This window comes from Dermacentor andersoni, chromosome 4 (assembly GCF_023375885.2).
Source record: "Dermacentor andersoni chromosome 4, qqDerAnde1_hic_scaffold, whole genome shotgun sequence".
Lineage (NCBI taxonomy): Eukaryota > Metazoa > Arthropoda > Arachnida > Ixodida > Ixodidae > Dermacentor > Dermacentor andersoni.
The window spans coordinates 42,846,929-42,865,817 of record NC_092817.1 but is presented as its reverse complement, the minus strand read 5'-3'; positions in this window follow the sequence as shown (position 1 = coordinate 42,865,817).

Sequence of the window (18,889 nt, the reverse complement as noted above, 5' to 3'; positions counted from 1 at the left end):
AATGAATGAACGAACGAACGAACGAATGAATGAATGAATGAATGAATGAATGAATGAATGAATGAATGAATGAATGAATTTTCACTTAGGAATGTGAAAAATGTGATTATTACGATAGCAAGGAAGCGTATAATGCTCCATGAATGATGCGCCACGTTCCATAAGCTCAGAGGCATTACCAGAGTTCCAACCTGCCGCGGTCAGAAATGAAGAGGTCGAAACAACTAAGGAAGGGGGCCTCAACATGTGCGCACAAGGATTCAGACACGATGAAGCTGCTGAATATTCTCAGTATTTCACGCGGCAATAAAACTTTCTAAAAAAATTCACTGCAGAAATTCTCCAGTGGGACTTGTCAGATAGCGCGTAAGAACTTTTTTTTCCAGTCGCTTATCTTGCACACGTATACGTTTTTGAAGTATCCGAACGCGTCTGGTCATAGGATGGCGACGGTTGCTCGGTTTCCTTTTGTTTTTAATTATTCTTAATTCAATAATTAAGGTAATCAATAGTAATTATACTGAAGTCACCTTAACTACCCCTAATTAATCCTGATTGAGATTGATTAACTTAATGGTAATCAACTGAAATTGGGTTTATTAATCTTAATCACCTGTAATTTATTTTGATTAGTTTTAAATATTGATCTGTCTAATTAGGCTAAATTAAGCTTGAGGACAAGTTAAGGACCGCGCAAGGAGCGATGGAACGAAGAATGCTAGGCATAACATTAAGAGACAGAAAGAGAGCGGTTTGGATCAGAGAGCAAACGGGTTTAGCCGATATTCTAATTGACATTAGGAGAAAAAAAAATGGGGCTGGGCAGGTCATGTAATGCGCAGGTTAGATAACCGTTGGAGCATTAGGATTACAGAATGGGTACCAAGAGAAGGGAAACACAGTCGAGGACGGCAGAAGACTAGGTGGAGCGATGAAATGAGGAAATTCGCGGGCGCTAGTTGGAATCAGTTGGTGCAGGACAGGGGTAACTGGAGATCGCAGGGAGAGGCCTTCGTCCTGCAGTGGACATAAAATAGGCTGATGATGATTCTGCTGCTGCTGCTGATAATGATGATGAATTACTTGTTGCACCAACCGTAGTGTTATGCTTTCTTTCTGCGCCGACTTTATGGTATACCTATTTGTTGTGGCAACTGTACTTTCTGCTTTCTTTTTGCGCTGACTGTTGCAGGTTTTGCGCAACTGTACTGTATGCTTTCCTAAGTAAAACCAAATAAACTATTTTATTATGCTGTCTTACATAGGCGTTTTTCTTTCGGAGACACGGTAGAGCTGTAAGGGTCGACTTTCTTTCTATGCCTAGTCTAACTATAGGTGTTCTATAGTCATGGATACCATTAGTCATACATAGTCGCAAAGCATTGTCGTATATACTCACAGGATCGCATCTATATCGATGGAGGGCGTCGTGTCACGCGTCACAGACGCACAGATTTCGAAGGGAGTAGCCCTAGGATGCGTCCGCATTATAAAGGAGGCGCGAAAATTCTCGGCACACACCATGCAAGCTTTTCTTGTCAGCACAGCCCTTACTACATAGTTGGTGGTATAAAATGAATTCAGCTATTCCCTTTACCAAAAAGACGAAGCTGATTTCACGCAACCTTACTCGACCCCGACCACCAATTCGGCCATCGTACCGTCATTCGCCATTGAACGGCTGCTCATCATTCACCAACCGCAGCGTCACTAGAGTGCTCACCAGTCACTAATTGCTGCTGCTGCTGCTGCTGACCACGAAGTCTTGGGTAAAAGAAATTAATTCAGCATGACATTCCAAACTTGCTGCCGAGGTCATCAAGTTCAGTATGTCCAGTATGTTCCATCTTGAGCAGACGCTCACGAGTTACTGAAATTGAATTGAATTGACTTACTGTCGACAAAAAAAAAAAAAGAAAACTGTCCCACGAATGCGATACTTCCTAATGCGAAATGTGAGCGCTGCTTTATACGTGTTTTTATTTCGCGATACGTTGAGGCAGAGAATTTCAGACAGACCAAAATCACCGCACCGACTGGCAGTGGCTCGGTGCCGTCAGCGCCTTCGCAGAGGGAGGGGCAGTATGGCAGCGCTGGCATGATGAGCGGCATCGCGGCCAGCTGCGGAAGAAGAGGACGACAAACGCGCGAGCAGTGGCTATGCGCCGACGCCGACTCCGACGCTCAACCCTGGAACGGGCGCCTAAGAGCTGCGCTCTAAAAAAGGATTACGGCAGAAATAATATCACTGTGACTGTAGACGGTACTGCGAATAGCACTCGAACAACGAAGCGGCAGAGCGTATTACTAGGCGATGTTTATGTCACACGTGTAGTGGTTATTCTGAGACTTTCATTGCTTCGGCTATATGCCACGTACTCTGATATCATCCCACTCGGCAATGGCACGCGCTTGCCAAGACTACCCATGAGCATGGAGACATGACGCCGACAGTATGACACCGACGCAGGAATGATATGATGGGGCAACAAAGACGGTATAACGACGATGACACGATGACAATGAGATGTTTATTCTGAAATTATGAGAATGCAGTAAGGACACAACGTGACGACGGCGACATGAGGAGAATGAGATCACGACGACTGGGTGACGACGATGGCATGACGATGATGGTATGACGACCACCGGATGAAGAAGACGAAGACGCAATGACGGCGATGACATGGCGACAGCGGGATAATCACAATTGAAAGACGGCAGCATGATTACCATAGGCTGACGAACAGATGCTGCTTTCGGAGACTGGCTTCCCAATCTTTGGGTCTGCCTCCCTTCTCTTTTCTGTAAAGCAGAAGCTCCGACTTGGTGGGGCAGCATCGAAGTCTAATGGGGCGGAGATACTCCTCGATCACGTCGATCGCCTCCTGCATGGCTTCTTCGACTGTGCCCTCGCAGCCGCGGGAGCACTAGATGGTGATGTCGTCGGCGTAGATGATGTGCTTGACGTCCTCGACGCGTGCCAGCCTCTCGGAAATACCAATCATGCATATGTTAAACAGTGTGGGGGAGATGACGGCGCCCTGAGGAGTGCCCCGTCCTCCGAGAGGCACATATCCGGAGTGGAAGTCCAAAAGGCTAAAGTTTGCAAAAGATGCTATTCGCAAAAAAAGAAAGAAAAATGATTGCGGGTGTAATGATGATGGCGAGTAATAGTAGTGGAAGTAGTTGCAGGTGGTTGTGGAAGTAGTAGTAGTAGTAGTAGTAGTAGTAGTAGTAGTAGTAGTAGTAGTAGTAGTAGTAGTAGTAGTAGTAGTACAAAGAGGAGGAGGATGAGGAAGAGGAGAAGTTTTGTATGTTGCAGGTAATGCAAAAGTTGCTGCCAATGGCCGCCTTCTCGCAGGAGCATTTCGAAAATGTGTACAAGAATGGGCAGCGCGTTCGCGTTCATTCTGGCACTCACATTTTCACTCAAGGATGTGCACTATAACACCCGAATACGACTTATGCGGCAGGGTCGGAAGCCGGTCACATGACATCTGGTAACACAAGGAAGCACTAGTGCAGACAATGGATTTGAACTGAAGCACAACAGGCGGCGCGCAATCCATGCGACGACGACCCACACGGCTCACAACTCCCACTTACAGTTCTGTATCACGAAGGAACTTTAGGAGGAGCCGAAACACCTCTCTCCTAAATATCTAGTGTTCTCTCGGGAACAAATGTCCCTTGCGCTTGAATGTGGCGTAATCTTGCACTTCAGCCCACCTATTACCGCTTTGCGTTCTGCATCAAATTCAGCACACTCTAACGAATAATGGTCGACTTCAGTAAAACTGAACAGTGCAAACACGATGATGGCGCGATAAGTGCTCTCTTGCAACGTCACGCTGGACTTTGCGCTGACCCTGTGTGGATTTTATAGACAAGAGCAGCTTCAGTTCTGTGTAGCCAGAGACGATTGGCGTGGCGGAGACCCCAACGAAGGGAAGGGGCTTAAGAAATCTTGCTTCATCCCTCTGAATCACGTGCACCTTTCATTTTGCAGGCCTTATCATGCCGTGATGTTGGTAGGGGAGAGGCAGGCAAATTATTAAATTCAAGAAAATGTGATAGTTATCGCGCGGAGTGGCTTCGATGTTTAGTTTCTTTTGCAGCACGTGAAAATGGCGACGCCCAAAGTAGGAGGTCTTAAATAATTTCCGACGCGAGGATGCACAAATATGTAAAAGCTGTACACCTTCAATCAACGCTATCGCGACGGGATCACATGCGGTGTTCTGCACGGAAACGACTCTTGTGTCGAAGCCTTCTTGAGGGAGTATTTCTAACGTATATACATGAACGGGAAGCGCGTTCGCGTTCATGCTGACACTGACATGTCACTCATTACTGTAGACTACAACGCGCATGCCACAAAAAATGTGATTTTATGTAGTTAAGGTTAGTCTGCAAGACGTTTATTCAAGAGAGAGAGAGAGAGAGAGAAGAAGGGTTCAGCAGGAGGGATAAAATAGTTTATAGTGCGAGCAGAAAGCAAGCACACAATGCGAAGCGCATAATCCTGTTGTCTACGTCGCTCCTTATGATAAGAAACTGGGTCACAAGAATCTCCTAAATCCTTGGATATCACCCACGCAGCTCCATCACGATGACGGTTTGCTTTCGTGTGCTGGAATGGGGGCTTCGGAAAGAGTAAATAAAACGTATATGCCAGGTCCTGGTCTTCTGTTGTGATAAAAAAGCAAACAAAGCAAATAAAGCATATAAGGGTTACCGTTTTTTCTGCACAGTGACCACTTACGTACTTCGCCAACCCCATAAGAAGGAAATATGGGAGAGGGCTTATTCCCAATCACGCCGCGCGCATTTACCCTGCGGAAAAAAATAAGACAGCTTGACGCCAAAGCACATTTCTCGGATATCTAAGCTAGCCGAATTTCCGCGCCTACGTTGCTATATGAGAAAGCCGGAAACGTACCACTATAATAGTATGGCTATGTTGAAGGTCCGTAATGTTGAGCGGAACGTGGAGGTCGTCACAAACATTGGATTCTCCTCTTACTCTGGATCTCCGTTTCAAGGAGAATTTTTTTCGCTGCTTCTTCCTTGCATAAATTTAAGATGGTGCAGCATTAACCTTTTTAGTTTCGCTTTCCATACCCACGGCTCCGCTAGATGTAATGCCACAATCAATCAATCAATCTGAATCAAGTTTATTAACGTAAAGGTGTGTTATATTAACATACAGGCGGAAGTTCCAGCGTTAATGACTGTAGTGTCATCTCCTGAGAATGTGTACGTAAGCATCTGAAGATAACTTGTGACATGTAATGTGAAAAAAAAAGTAAATTATAAGCAGACGTACTATCAGTTGAGGACCATATTATTGTAAGCAATATGAGCTTAAGACAAATGCCATATCAATGACATCGATTAATTATTAATATGTACAAAAGGGGAGAAAACGCACTACCATACGTTAAAGGAAAAGAAATGATTACGTTCAATTGATTACCATAAATTGAAGTTATAGCATATGCATATTTAAATGTTCAATGAATTATGAAGCACAATAACAAAGTTTACCACAACAACACAACCAACAAAGCACAACCCAACGGGATCACTTCGAATTCTCCTTATGTAGGCCACCGTCTGGATCTTATGCCATAACACCACTGCGTTTATGCTTAAGAACGCAATGAACCCATTTATCTTGCTCTATGTAAGCAATGCGGGGCAGCGCGATGCATTGCCAAAGAAGTGCGATCCGAGTGTGGGAGAAGAGCTAAATAAAGCCTTGGACGGTACACTTCACGAATGCGGTGATCGGTCCTTATCTTGACTATAACTGCGCCAGACCAGTTGGGAGCGGCGTAGCCGCACGCGCAGTTGCATCGAAGGAACGATGCGTACTCGCCGGCGTGTTCGCTGGAATACTTAAGGGCTTTTTTTTCCCGGAAGGTGTGGGTCGATGCATTTCACGGAGTGAAGAGTACAAGAAAGAAAACGACAGTTAAAAGGAGACTAACGCGATAGTTGAGTCGAGCTGTATTACTAAATTATCCTTCTACAATAGCAAAAGAAAAGCCTCTCTTTTTTAGGAGGCACGTGGCAAGACACAAAAAAAAGCAAAAAAGAAAGACGGAGGGTGACGCGTCACCTTGAATTTCCAGGAGTGCTCACCGTGGCGTCACAGGTTTTAAGAGCGTCTACGCGGGCCTAACGGAATTCATCAGCGTTTTACCATCAGAGCTGCTCGATGTATACTGCTCTCATTGCCACAGATGCATGCATGGAACGAGGAAAAGAAAATATTCCTGCCGCATTCCTTGCTGCACTTCTTGCTACGTGCTAGCTATCGCGCTTTAAGACGGTTGGCGCGTGTGTTGTATTGCACATCAACTGCATATTGACGCGTGTATTCTCTGCAGACGACAGCGACGATGGGGGCACTAACGGGCTCCGTCTAGTGGGTCAGTGAGATTGGCGAGGACGAAAAGACGTGTCTCTGTTCTGTCTGTTTTTGAACAGGTTGTTCTGTTGCTCTTGAAGAACATCTCCCTGTCTTCTGTTCGCGTTGTATTGCGACAATGTGATTTGATGGTGCCGTAGCATGTGCCACTTTCACCCATCCTTCGCTCGTTGAACCCAGCGCCTTGAGACATTATGTGCTATTGCACTGCGCGCGGGATCGACCCAGTGCAGCCGTTTTACTATACCTCGGAGATCAGCCGACGGCTCGTAACAAAACATGCCGTAGCGTTTCATGGCCGGCGTTGAAATGATTCAGTCGCCGTGCCAAAGTGTCTATGAACTTTGGCCGTGCCATCATCGTCGCCTAGCTCGTGTTGTCACACGCACGCTCGGACTACACGCTATTGCTCACCCCACGAGGACATGTTGCGCCGTATAGCACTTTGCAGGACCACAAATGACGCTAGATACCCAGCAACCTGCAAAATGCTTCACATTACGTTGATTCCCGCAACGTCTGAGATTTGAAAATTTGTTTTTAATAAGGTTTTTTTTTTTCGCTCACTTCACGTGAGTTTGGCGTATCTGGAAGCTGAATATCTTGTAATCATATAAAGGAATTAAAAAAAGGGTGTCGAGGATAAACAAGACAAGGTCGACGTAATTGCCCGTGAAATATGATACAAGCAAGATGAGAAATGAGTGAATTATGAACATGAAGAGACAGAATAGAGATATAATCAACGCTTGTCTTTGTCCACCTTTCTTTTGCATGTGCTTTTTATTGCGCTAAGTTACTTGTTCAGATATAATCAACGATTCATTAGAATCATTTGAACCACCATTTATACGTCTACGTTGTCTTCTTCGGCATTGACACTCGGTTAAATCCTTTTTGTATTTTAGTACTGAACGCATGGCGTCGCTTGGCGCAAACAGCTAGCAAAGATAGAAAACAGAAAAGAGCACGTTTCAAATGCGCCAAGAAGAAAGAAGGCGAACAGTCTACAATGATGTTGATGATTATACACTTTATTAAAGAAGAGATAAAAGTAGGACTTGTGGAGCGGGTTCCTCAGTCAAGGGTCCCACCGGACATCGAGCGCGGTTTGTCGCTGGCACATAGATTCACCGCGCCAAATGCATTCTGAGACAAACCAAGTGGCAGCTGCTGTGACATTCGGGGTATCACGTGGAACCCATCGTGGCGGTTACCGCCCCCATTTGCAAACGTCCCTCATTTAAAGCTTCCCTGTCGGGACTGCCTTGCCAAATTCGCCCCGCTTGGTGCTGGCTCCCTACCTGTCCTTCCCTAATCTCCCGCCCTTGAGGAATAAGGTAGCGGACTAGAGGCTTAAAAAAAAAAACTTAATTTATCTCTCCTTTCTCACGGCGTTCGAAACATTGACCATCGGAGTATGCCTGGAAATATTAGACAGTTTTATAATATCGTTTTCAAGCAAACGTGGGCGCCTTACGTATGCAAAGAATTAGTGTTAATTCTTGTCATAGCGCGTACTTCGTACATTATTGTGTTTCTACGGCTTAGGTACAGTGAGCTAGAGCTTAGGTATGCTATGTTAGCAGACAACATTCTTGACATCAGGAGTCAGAATTCGAATAACTTTTTCTTTCTTGAATAAGCATGCCTTAGTTAGCTTATTCAACTATTTAACGTGCAGAAAATGGTTGATTTTATTTTCTGGCTGGTAATTTTTCTCATAAATTGTGGTAGAAGTGCTAGTCACGCCAGCAGGGACCAGTAAATAATGAATTGCTGAATTGAGTAAAGCTTTGGAATTTATATAGCTACCTGTGCAATGAACTAAGATAGATGCGGTGGGTTATATATAAAGGAAGTAATGTTCCAAAAACTAAGCAAAATGAGAAATGCTGCCAACTATGACCAAATTTATTTGCAAAATAAGTGCAGAAATATTCCATAAATTTCCTTTGTCCTAGCTCGTTGCACACATCTCTATGTAAGGAATGAGTGCGCAAAATTGCACATCAATATATTAATAAAAAAGTTATCGAAGTCTGCGTGTAACATGAGGTGGAGCAAAAGCTTCTTATGAGAAAAAAATGTAACAAATCTTCAAACCACGTGAAATATGTCGAAACTACACAGACGCCTGAAATGCAGTAACTTCACAGCTGGAGCCCCCATGATATGCACTTGTGGCTGCTCGGCGACAATATGAAATGAAAAAAAAATATATTTTGAATACTATTTATACAAAAAAATGATACTGATGTTTGGTTTGGCATACGAGGGTACGGGTTGGAAAACTCACTGTAACTCCCAAACTAATGGTGATAGGAAGATCATTTCGTTTCCAACATGTTGCTGAATGTTTGAGCATACATAAAATGTAAGACACGATAAATCAACATTGCGAAAAAAAAGTGACTTTTGAATGTGGCCTACGACCTTAACGCTCGTAATTTTTACGTACGCTATGCAGTAACGTTTTGAAACATGACGACAGCCCCGCTTCCCACTGAAGTGCGAATTGCCCCGATGGCTGCGCTCTCGTTATCATTGATTATCAATAAATAGTTAACTTTCATTTTCATTTCATTTATTTATTCCACCTAAAAATAGAGGAGGTTAAGAAAGAATGCCGCAGAAACCGCTTGAACGTTCCTAACCCCCTTAAGTACAAATAGGCTCTCGATGCCTCTGAGCCAACCTGAAACACTAGTTAATAGCGCCTACCACGTCAAGATCTTGAAATCCGGGGGCGATTCTGGTGTCTGTAGGCCTTACAAGACGCAGCAGCATATATAAACGACAGGAAGATTGGTCATGGACTGTCCTGGAACGAATGAATCCTGGGGGTTTTTTGCGTGTCAAAACCACGATTTGGTTACGAGGCACGGCGTAGTGGAGGACTCCGGATTGATTTTCACCCTCAGGTGATCGTCAAACACTCTGACTGGTGACATCCGCTTTCAGTTCTGTCCCGGTCGCTCGTTGGTTTGAAACCCGTGCAACAAACACGCGGATCAAGTTGTTAGCAGCTCGATGGCCGTGAGCGAACGCGCGGAGCGTTCCGACGCGTTTGCCTCATCGTTCGCACTTTGGGAAGCGATGCGTAAGGGTAATGTCGTAAATTCTGTCCGCTTTCTCTGCTGTCTTGTGAACGTGAGCCGTGAAGTGATCCGATTTACTTCGTATGTTACGTGCCTGATTTTTCCGCGACCAGGCACGTCGTGTAATACTCATTCGTGCCGGACGGCGCGGCCTCCTGGTACCCGTATACTGTACACACAGAAAAATGAATGACGTGGCAGTCTTCGCCCGATTCCGCGCTCGAGTCTTCTGACTACGTGGAGCTTGATGTACGTCACTGCATGTGTCGGTTTTGAGCCTAACCTAGAGAACGCGCAGGTACGTGAATACGAATAAGTCTAGGAGTTACGCCTGTTGCGCTCTAGGCTATCTTGCGCAACCGCGTCTGTAACTCAGGCATTCCCCCGAGTAATTCATCAAATATCTCTTCGGAAGTTCCCGAAAACGCACTTTGATTTGGCATTTGTGAATGATTACTGCGTTGGCGTTGGCTCTTTGAGCTATTTTATAAATGCACAATGCCTTGAGCTCAAAATATGTAATCTTGTCCTTATTTTTCTTTGTTCAACGTGATAAATTATTATGCGCTGTTACGCTTCCTCAGACGTCGTCGAGGACTTTTCACTTGCGCACGTAGTGCGTGAAAGAACCTTTTCAGTCGTGGTGAAAAATCGTTTCGAGACCTCGTGTTTGGCGTGGTCCGCGGCTTCATCAGGCTATTCGCGTGCGATTCAACGAGCGCGGCGCGCTGTGGTTTGGATGTCGAAGAAACAATGGCCCAGCCAGTGAGCTGTCTAGTCTGGTGCTTCAGTGGGGATTGCGGCACGGGAAAGCAACACTCCTAACGCGTGTAGCAATAGCAAAAAAAAAAAAAAAGAATAACAAACTAAGCTCGCAGCAATCGCATAGTGGTACGCTTTCGCGGTGAGAATGAGCGTCGTGGAGCGGCAAAGTCTTCGACGAGACGCCCTCGTAATTTACGCACTCTTCTACTTTCTTTTATGTGCTAGAAAAGATAGGTCCGGCATTGTCGCAATTTGGCGCGCCTGGGGCTGCTTCTAGACACAATGGTCTCCCTCCGCGCTCGCGGGGGTGCGCACAGTGTGAAGTCATTGCGGCGAAGCCGAAGAAAAGATTTCATTCATTTCCTGGAGCTTGAGAAACCCGGCGGCGAAGCGCTAAATTCGCTCGCGACGACTGGAGACGTACGGTGATGCTCCGCTGCTCACGTTCGTTACCCTACTGTGTTGTTGCCACATATTTTAGATTTATCTCTTTCTATTCTCGCGCGATATTTTTCCCCCAAACAACTTTTCATTTCCCGCAGGAGCATCTTTTTTTTTTTTCTTGAAATGTTCAGTCTGCGTTGCGTGATTCGATCAGTACTCGGCGCTCACGATACGGGTCGGGATATGACTGCTTCGTTGCTCCTTAAGTTTACGTGGAGAAGCCTCGATCGTCTCGTGCCACCTAACGAGACGATCAAAACACACAACGCACAACGCACAACACAAACACAACACAAACACAACACAAACACAACACAAACACAAAACGCACAACGTGCGTTTTGATCGCACGTTGTGCGTTATACGTTGCACGTTGATGCGTTGTGCGTTGTACGTTGATCGCGCGTTGTGCGTTGTGCGATCGCACGTTGCACGTTGTGCGTTCGTTACACGGCCAGCAGATCAAAGCGCACAACGTGCGTTTTGATCTACTGGCCGTGTAACGAAGCCCACTCCGCATCATTCTTTTTGCTTACTTTTTTTCACCCAGGAACTTTTGGTGTTCTTACGTTCTTTTTTTTTTTTTTGCGCATTGTGAAGGAGACCTCGATTTATGAGCTTGATGCCGTAGCATTCCGAGCCATTGCCTGTCCACTAGATATCTCCCAGCTACCTTTTGGTGAAGTAATTTCAATCTCTTCAAGTACACCAAAATACTGTCCCTCTATTTTCCGGTTCTTTACCTTCTTTCTCTTTCTCTCTCTTTCTTTCCTCTCTTTCTTTTTCTTTAAGTGCCAGATTCCTAAAGTGCTCGGAGAAATCTCTACCCCCTCCCTTTTTTCTCTGCAACATATCAGTCTTCTAAAGTACACAGAGATATCGGGAACACGCTTTTCTGTGCAAGAACTAATTCTGCTAAAGTACGCAAATATTGCACAGCATCTTTATCTCTGCAAGATCTTATTCTACTAAAGTACGCAGGGATTTCGCCCCCGCCCATCATTTCTTGTGCAGAATAATCTCATAAAGTACAGTGGGTGGCCACCAAGATTTTTCTTTTTTCTGTAAGACGATAATCTCCGAATGGTCATAAGCTGAAACCCCTTTCTACGTGTTCATTTTTTGTTTACCTATTTCAATTTGTTTGGTAAATATCAGTCTTGTAAAGTGCGCCTGGAGACAGCGATTACCCACGCCCCCCCCCCCCCCTTTTTTTTTCTGCAAAATATTGTTCTTGCAAAGCACAGTGGTAAATCACTCACTCTCATTTTTCTGCATGAAATAAATCACGTAAGGCACATCGATGGTTAAACCCCCCGCCCCCATTTTTTTTAGAAAATATTATTCTCATGAAGTACACTGCAATGTTGCGTACTCGCCTTTTTCTGTTCATCACCAATCTGAGTACACGGGGCAGCTTACTAGCTCCCGCATCATTCCTAAAGAAAAAAAACAATATCACGCGGCCCGCCCCTTCAAGAAAGAAGAAACATGCACTTCTGCCCGCTGGAAATACGTTTAGCACTGAAAACATTCTCTGCTTTCGAGCATCTGCATTGGGTTTTAGTTAGCCACAGGAACTTATGCATGGCCGTCTGCGAGTTACTTTTGAACACAAGGAGAATAACAGGTTAACTTACCGATTTATTATTTATGATATTACGAAATTCGATATAGATTGAATAAAAATTTATTACTTCTAGTTTTATGTTCTTTAGGTAGCACGCGCTTGCCTAAAAAAAAAAGAAATCCGTCTCTAACATTAGTTTGTCTACTTTATTTCATTGTACACTTTCAACTGTTCCCTCACATTCACTTGTTTCGTCAAACTCTCTCACCCAGCAAAGCAAAGCAAGCAAGCAAGCAAAGCAAAGCAAAGCAACGCAAATCAATGCAAATCAAAGCAAAGCAAAGCAAGCAAAGCAAAGGAACCAAAACAAAGCAAGCTCAGTAAGCGAGCAAGGAAGCATTAAAGCGCAGAGATATGACCCATGAAGCAAGAAATCCGGCGTCTGTCAGGCATTAACATCCGATGTTACCGAAACCCACGTGACCAAGTGATGACGTCGCGTTCTTGGCGTTCTTGCGACTCGCACTGCGGTGAACCCCACGGTGAACAGCGACGGCGTTGGACGGACGACGCGCGGCCCACATTTAAAAACTTGACTTTGCCCAATTCGAAAATTCTGTAGACCCACGTTCAAAACCGACTTGGCCCACTCCAAAAAGTGACTTGGCCCATCCCCAAAATTTCCGTGGTCCACCCTCAATACTGACGCTGCCCAATCCGAGCACATGGAGAAGTGAGAAGTATCGCGCGAAGGAGTCACACTGCTTTCGCATTCAATGCACATAAGGAGACTTAAGTATCTCTGTAGCATTTACGATGGTGATGATGAAGCAACATTTACTGGGCCCGAAATAAATCGGTGGTGCACGCAGGCACCAGACGGGGTGGTTCCCTAGTTACGGGATGTGAGAGTCTACGAGTTGGTCGTGTTAGTGCTGTCTACTTGTGCGCTCAATACGCCGAGTGCGACGTCGTCTTTACTGGCGGGAAGACCCATCACCACCTTGGCCAGAGGGGGTTGGAAGACTGGCTTCTTCGAGAAGGGCGTACGGGATTTCCGGTGAATTTACATTTGTTTTCGCAGGCACACACCGATGAAATATTTTGCAAGCACGATGGATAGGCATGCTGCACAGTCCGGGCATATTTGTTAGCAATGGGCAAGCCTGGCGAGAGGATTATAAACGTGCTGTGCAAAATGCACAAGAAGAAAAAAAGAAGAGGGAAGGACAGAGCGCAGCAAGTATGCCTAATTCAGCATACTTCAAGTATGAACCAACTAGTCTGCATATATATATTGTGAGGTGGTCGGCTCTTCGGCTCCAAGAATTTGACATTCGCGTCATCTATCGATCCGGGCGCCAACATTCTGATGCCGATGCACTCTCCCGATCGCCCATGCGATCCGACGAAACGCCACCCTCACCCATAGAGTGCCCGGTTGCTACGCTTGCTGTTACTGACATGCCGTCTGAACAGAGGAAAGATCCGTGGATTGTGTCTCTCATTGACATTCTTCACAGTTCTTCGACGGCTACATGCCCTCGGGCCCTTCGTCGCCAAGCCACCCATTTCGTGCTACGGGACGCCATCTTGTACCGCCGAAACTATCAGCCGGACGGTCGCAAATGGCTGCTAGTCATCCCTCGCCATTTGCGCTCCGACATATGCACGTATTTCCACGCCGACCCACAACAAGCTCATGCTGGCGTCCTGAAAACCTACGAGCGGCTCCGCCAGCGCTACTACTGGCGCGGCATGTATTCTTATGTCCGCAAATACATTCGGTCATGTGTAGCCTGTCAGCGACGCAAGACATCTCCTCATACGACAGGCCCTTTGCGACCTTTACCGTGTCCTGCACGTCCTTTTGATCGGATTGGCATTGACCTTTATGGGCCTCTTCCATCCACTGCTAAAGGCAATCGTTGGATAATTGTCGCAGTAGACCACCTCACAAGATATGCCGAAACTGCTGCACTTGCTTCGGCTGCTGCTCGCGACGTCGCCGCATTCATGTTGCGGCATTTCATTTTACGGCATGGCGCACCGCGAGAACTGCTCAGCGATCGAGGCCGTGTCTTCTTGTCCGAAGTTATTAATGAGCTACTCGCCGCTTGGCGCACTATTCACCGCACCACTGCGGCGTATCACCCACACACTAACGGTCTAACGGAATGGTTCAACCGCACTCTTGGTGACATGCTCACCATGTATGTTGCGTCTGATCATACCAATTGGGACGATGTCCTCCCTTTTGTGACGTACGCGTATAATACCGCCGTTCAGGCTACCACAGGCTTCTCCCCATTTTTCCTTCTTTATGGACGTGAACCATCCACTACCCTCGACACCATGCTACCATATCATCCGGATGCCTCTGAATTCACCCCTCTTTCCGAAGTTGCTCGCCATGCTGAAGAGTGCCGCCAACTGGCTCGCTCGTTCACGTCGGATACCCAAGGAATCAACAAAGATCGCCACGACAACGGGCAGCCCACACAGTCCTTCGCCGTGGACTCTCACGTCTGGCTTCAGCTGCCCTTCCAGTCTCCAGGCCTTAGCCCAAAGCTTGCTCCGAAATATCAGGGTCCGTACCGGATCGTCGCGTGTACATCGCCGGTGAATTATGTGGTCGAACCGGTGACGCCATCTTCGGACAAACGCCGCCGTGGCCGCGAGACGGTTCACATCAGTCGCCTGAAGCCGTACCACGACCCCCTTATCGTGTCATCACCTTAGGTCGCCAGGATGGCTCCTCTTCGCCGCGGGGGCGATTGTAGTGGGTAACATGCATGTGGCGCTGTGCGGACTGCCACCGCTGCGGCGCGAGACCCGAGCTCGGGCTGCTGATGCGAACAGCTAGGACTCGCGATCAAGAGCCACTTGCGATCCCGCATACGAGCTGCAATAAACCCCCTTTCAATATATATATATATATATATATATATATATATATATATACATACGAACGGGGTAGGAGAGGCAGGGAGGTTAACCCGAAATGATTCTGGTGTGCTGCCCTGCAATGGGGGAAGGGTAATGAGAAATGAACGACGGAAAACTAATAGAGGAGAGAAAAAGCAAAGGCAGGACGTAAAAGAATACAGAGGAGGTTGGGAACGTCTGTGAGAACTATAGTCTGTCTAATAGGCCATTCAAACGCAAGAAACTATTATTACTGAGAGGATCTCTAAAAGTTGAGCCCGCAAGCAGCTCTAACTTTCAGTCTCTTATTTGCGGGACTATTAACATCCTTCTTCTACCTCCCCTTTACGTTTTATGACCTACATTCCTGCCAGTGGGAAGTAACGCCCACGACAACAGCAAATTGAGCGAACAAAGCGATAGATGCACAAAAAGAAAGGCGGAGCCGGCGCAATCATATTGGAGCGCGGTGCGTCAGATTGGTCCATTGTTTATCAGTGACGCGAACAAGAACAAACCAGAAAAATTGAAACGCCCCTACGCAGTTCGGGCTCAGTTTAACCAGTGGATCCAGCTACACGCACACGTCATGAACAGCGGTGCGTTGGCGCTTAGCTACGTATACGGCGCCTGCTTATTTTGCGCGTTTCAGAAGCGCCTTTCAGTGCCTTCCGCAGGGGAGCATCAATCCTACAAACAGGGTGGAAACGCCCAGCGTGTGCCGTTGACGGCTGACACATTGCATGACGGAGCAGCGCCCCGTTTATCAACGCTGTTTCTTGTTCCTCACTTTTTTAACAGCGCCGTTCGCCCACGCAGTCTCTTCCACGGCTCGATCTTGCCCCTGTCCGTGTGCGCTCAGTCTATTTCTGGCAGCCTCACCCTAGCGATTCGCAGCAAAAAAAAAAAAAAATGTTAGCCAAAGGCAAATAACCGAGTCTCAGGCACAATATAGAGCGATTGACAATGCGCCGCCCTTTTCGCGGGTATAAAGGAAACAAAACGAAGGAAGAAGCTTACGGGAGACAATGGTCCCGCTCACTTCTATATAGGCACCACCACGGCCACGCTCGAACGCTATGGGGATAGAGATCCAGCGCGGCTGTGGCAATCGCCGCGAACTTGGAGTTCACAAGTGCAGCACAGCGGCTTTCCGCGCTGTCCTTGCTGACGCCGCGCCTTTTCCTTTCCGACTGCTGGCTTGCATTTGGCGTTTAGGCACTTGTGATTTGGACCTGCAGATGGCAGGGCAGCGCTGAGTGGTGGGAGCGACGGGCTTTGCACGCAGAGACACCGTATTCTAGGCCAACGAACTTTCCGGAATGCATTGGCTCTTGCGTGAGGTAACATCCTGATAGGTGGGTGGATGGATGGACGGACGGATGGATGGATGGATGGATGGATGGATGGATGGATGGATGGATGGATGGATGGATGGATGGATGGATGGATGGATGGATGGATGGACGGATGGATGGATGGATGGATGGATGGATGGATGGATGTATGGATGGATGGATGGGTGGATGGATGGATGGATGGATGGATGGATGGATGGATGGATGGATGGATGGATGGATGGATGTTATGAGCATCCCCTTTGGAACGGGGCAGTGGGTTGCACCATCAAGCTCTTGCTATTATACTGCCTAATGTCGTACCTAGGCTAAAAAAGAAAAAGAAGAAAAAAAAACCCGACGATGAATTCCCATAACCGAATTTTCTGACCCCATATTATAAACTTGATTTTTGTACGTCTCCGTTTTTTGTCGTTTCCCTACTTTTCTTCCACCGTAACCGTAGTCACCGGAGCGAAGGGCGCCCTCTTCATTGGCTTGCCTATTGTGAATGCACACTGAATGGGGCGTCCCCGAATGTGATCCCTACCAGGAACACAAACCCAGTTTTGTGCTTCCCTCAGACAGCTTGCCATTTGAGCAACAACAAAACAATTTTACAGGAACGAACACTGTATCACGTCACCCTGCGTGGCCAATAGCGTGTCCATATATTTACGACTACGAGCACGAGAAGGGATATGTTTCGCGAACGGCCGGCATTCCGCGCGCCACCGTCTCATTAACGGCGCATTCCATTGGTCGAACGGGAGCGCATGCAAAGGGCAGGGAGGAGCAGACGCAGTAGCGCAGAGAGAGTGCGACTGCTTGCTCCTGCATAGAGACGCTGCATGCTCTCCGAGATCAGGTGTAAGGGCGAAGCTGTATAAGTTGACCAGATTGCTCACCTTTGCGCGGTGATTGTCACGTGAACTTTGCTCTGACAATAAATTTCGTCCTGACCATGAACGACGAAAACAGAACTAAAATAAAAGGATATCACGTTTTTACGTCAGGTGACTTCCTTCTCACTCCGCTATTCGCGCGGGAGCAACTCGACTGCTCTTGGCGTCGACATACCGCTCCTGTTCTGCTACTGGGTAACTGGGTAACACGCTCCTACTACTGTTCGCCCATTGAAAGGCAGCTACGCTTCAGAGAGCACTTTGGGGGCGCTTCTGTGCGCTCCTTTTCGCCCAATGGAATGTTACCATAAAGCGTACGTCATGTCATCGGTCTGAACAGCTTCAGCGAGTAGTCAGAATTTAATTCGGCAAATGTTGCGAAATGGTCGAGTGAAGAACTGGTAACTATGTACGGGAGCAGCGCTGTGCAACGAGCTACGCATTTGAAGAGTGCTAGCGTGTTCTTCAAAGGCGACGAGAGGCGCTCGCGATACATGCACTTTCAATCTGATTTTTCCGTCTCTGCGATCAAAATTCGATGTATACGCTCTGAATGTGGAGCTCTCGCGAGACCGTTGTTCCTCCAACGGGAACATGTTTTATAAAGGCAGCCTGCGAAGGGCATACCAGCCAAATTTCAATGACGTAAAGGTTCGTCGGAATTTGCATCGTGTACGCGCCCTATATTCTGCACAAGATCACGTCAGTTCGAAAGTATGGAGGCATCAAAGGAAATCATGCAGTACATCATTGAAGAGGAAAGCATCGAAGCTCGGTATAGGTCGACGTGCTCAGAAACTTATATGGCTCCAAACACGCCCGTGCCGATCACTGTATATATATATATATATATATATATATATATATATATATATATATATACACTCCATCATGCAGGCTAGAAGTCTGCGTTCGCAGTTGGAAGCTAAAGCGGGTGCAAAAAATTTGCCCGCTTGCGTCTCGAAAATTGATAACTAATACATTCAATGAACCGATGCATAGGCGGCGAACGATAGAGAGCCGCCTGACAGATGTTCCAGGAGCAAAACGCCGCGAACAAGTCTCAGAGTCTACACCGATAGACTTAAAAAAAAAATGAAGAAGAAGAAGGCAAAAACATAGTTAAAGCCATTGATCGGGCTTCACGTCCGTCGCATCAGGCGTACAAGCAATGCTCGTTTCTGTCCGCGCAGGCTGGTCGTGAAATCTGCATCGCATAGCGCGGCTGCTCTCGGCCAAATGTGATTTTTTTTTTTTTCACTTCCGCCAACTTCCTTGCGTCCTTTATTTCCTCTATCCAATCTCTCCATCACCGGCTCCTTCATCGCCATAGCCTTTTGGTCCGTCCCCGGCTCAGCTCTTGTGCCCGGACGAGCAATGTTCGGCACGTGCTTGGA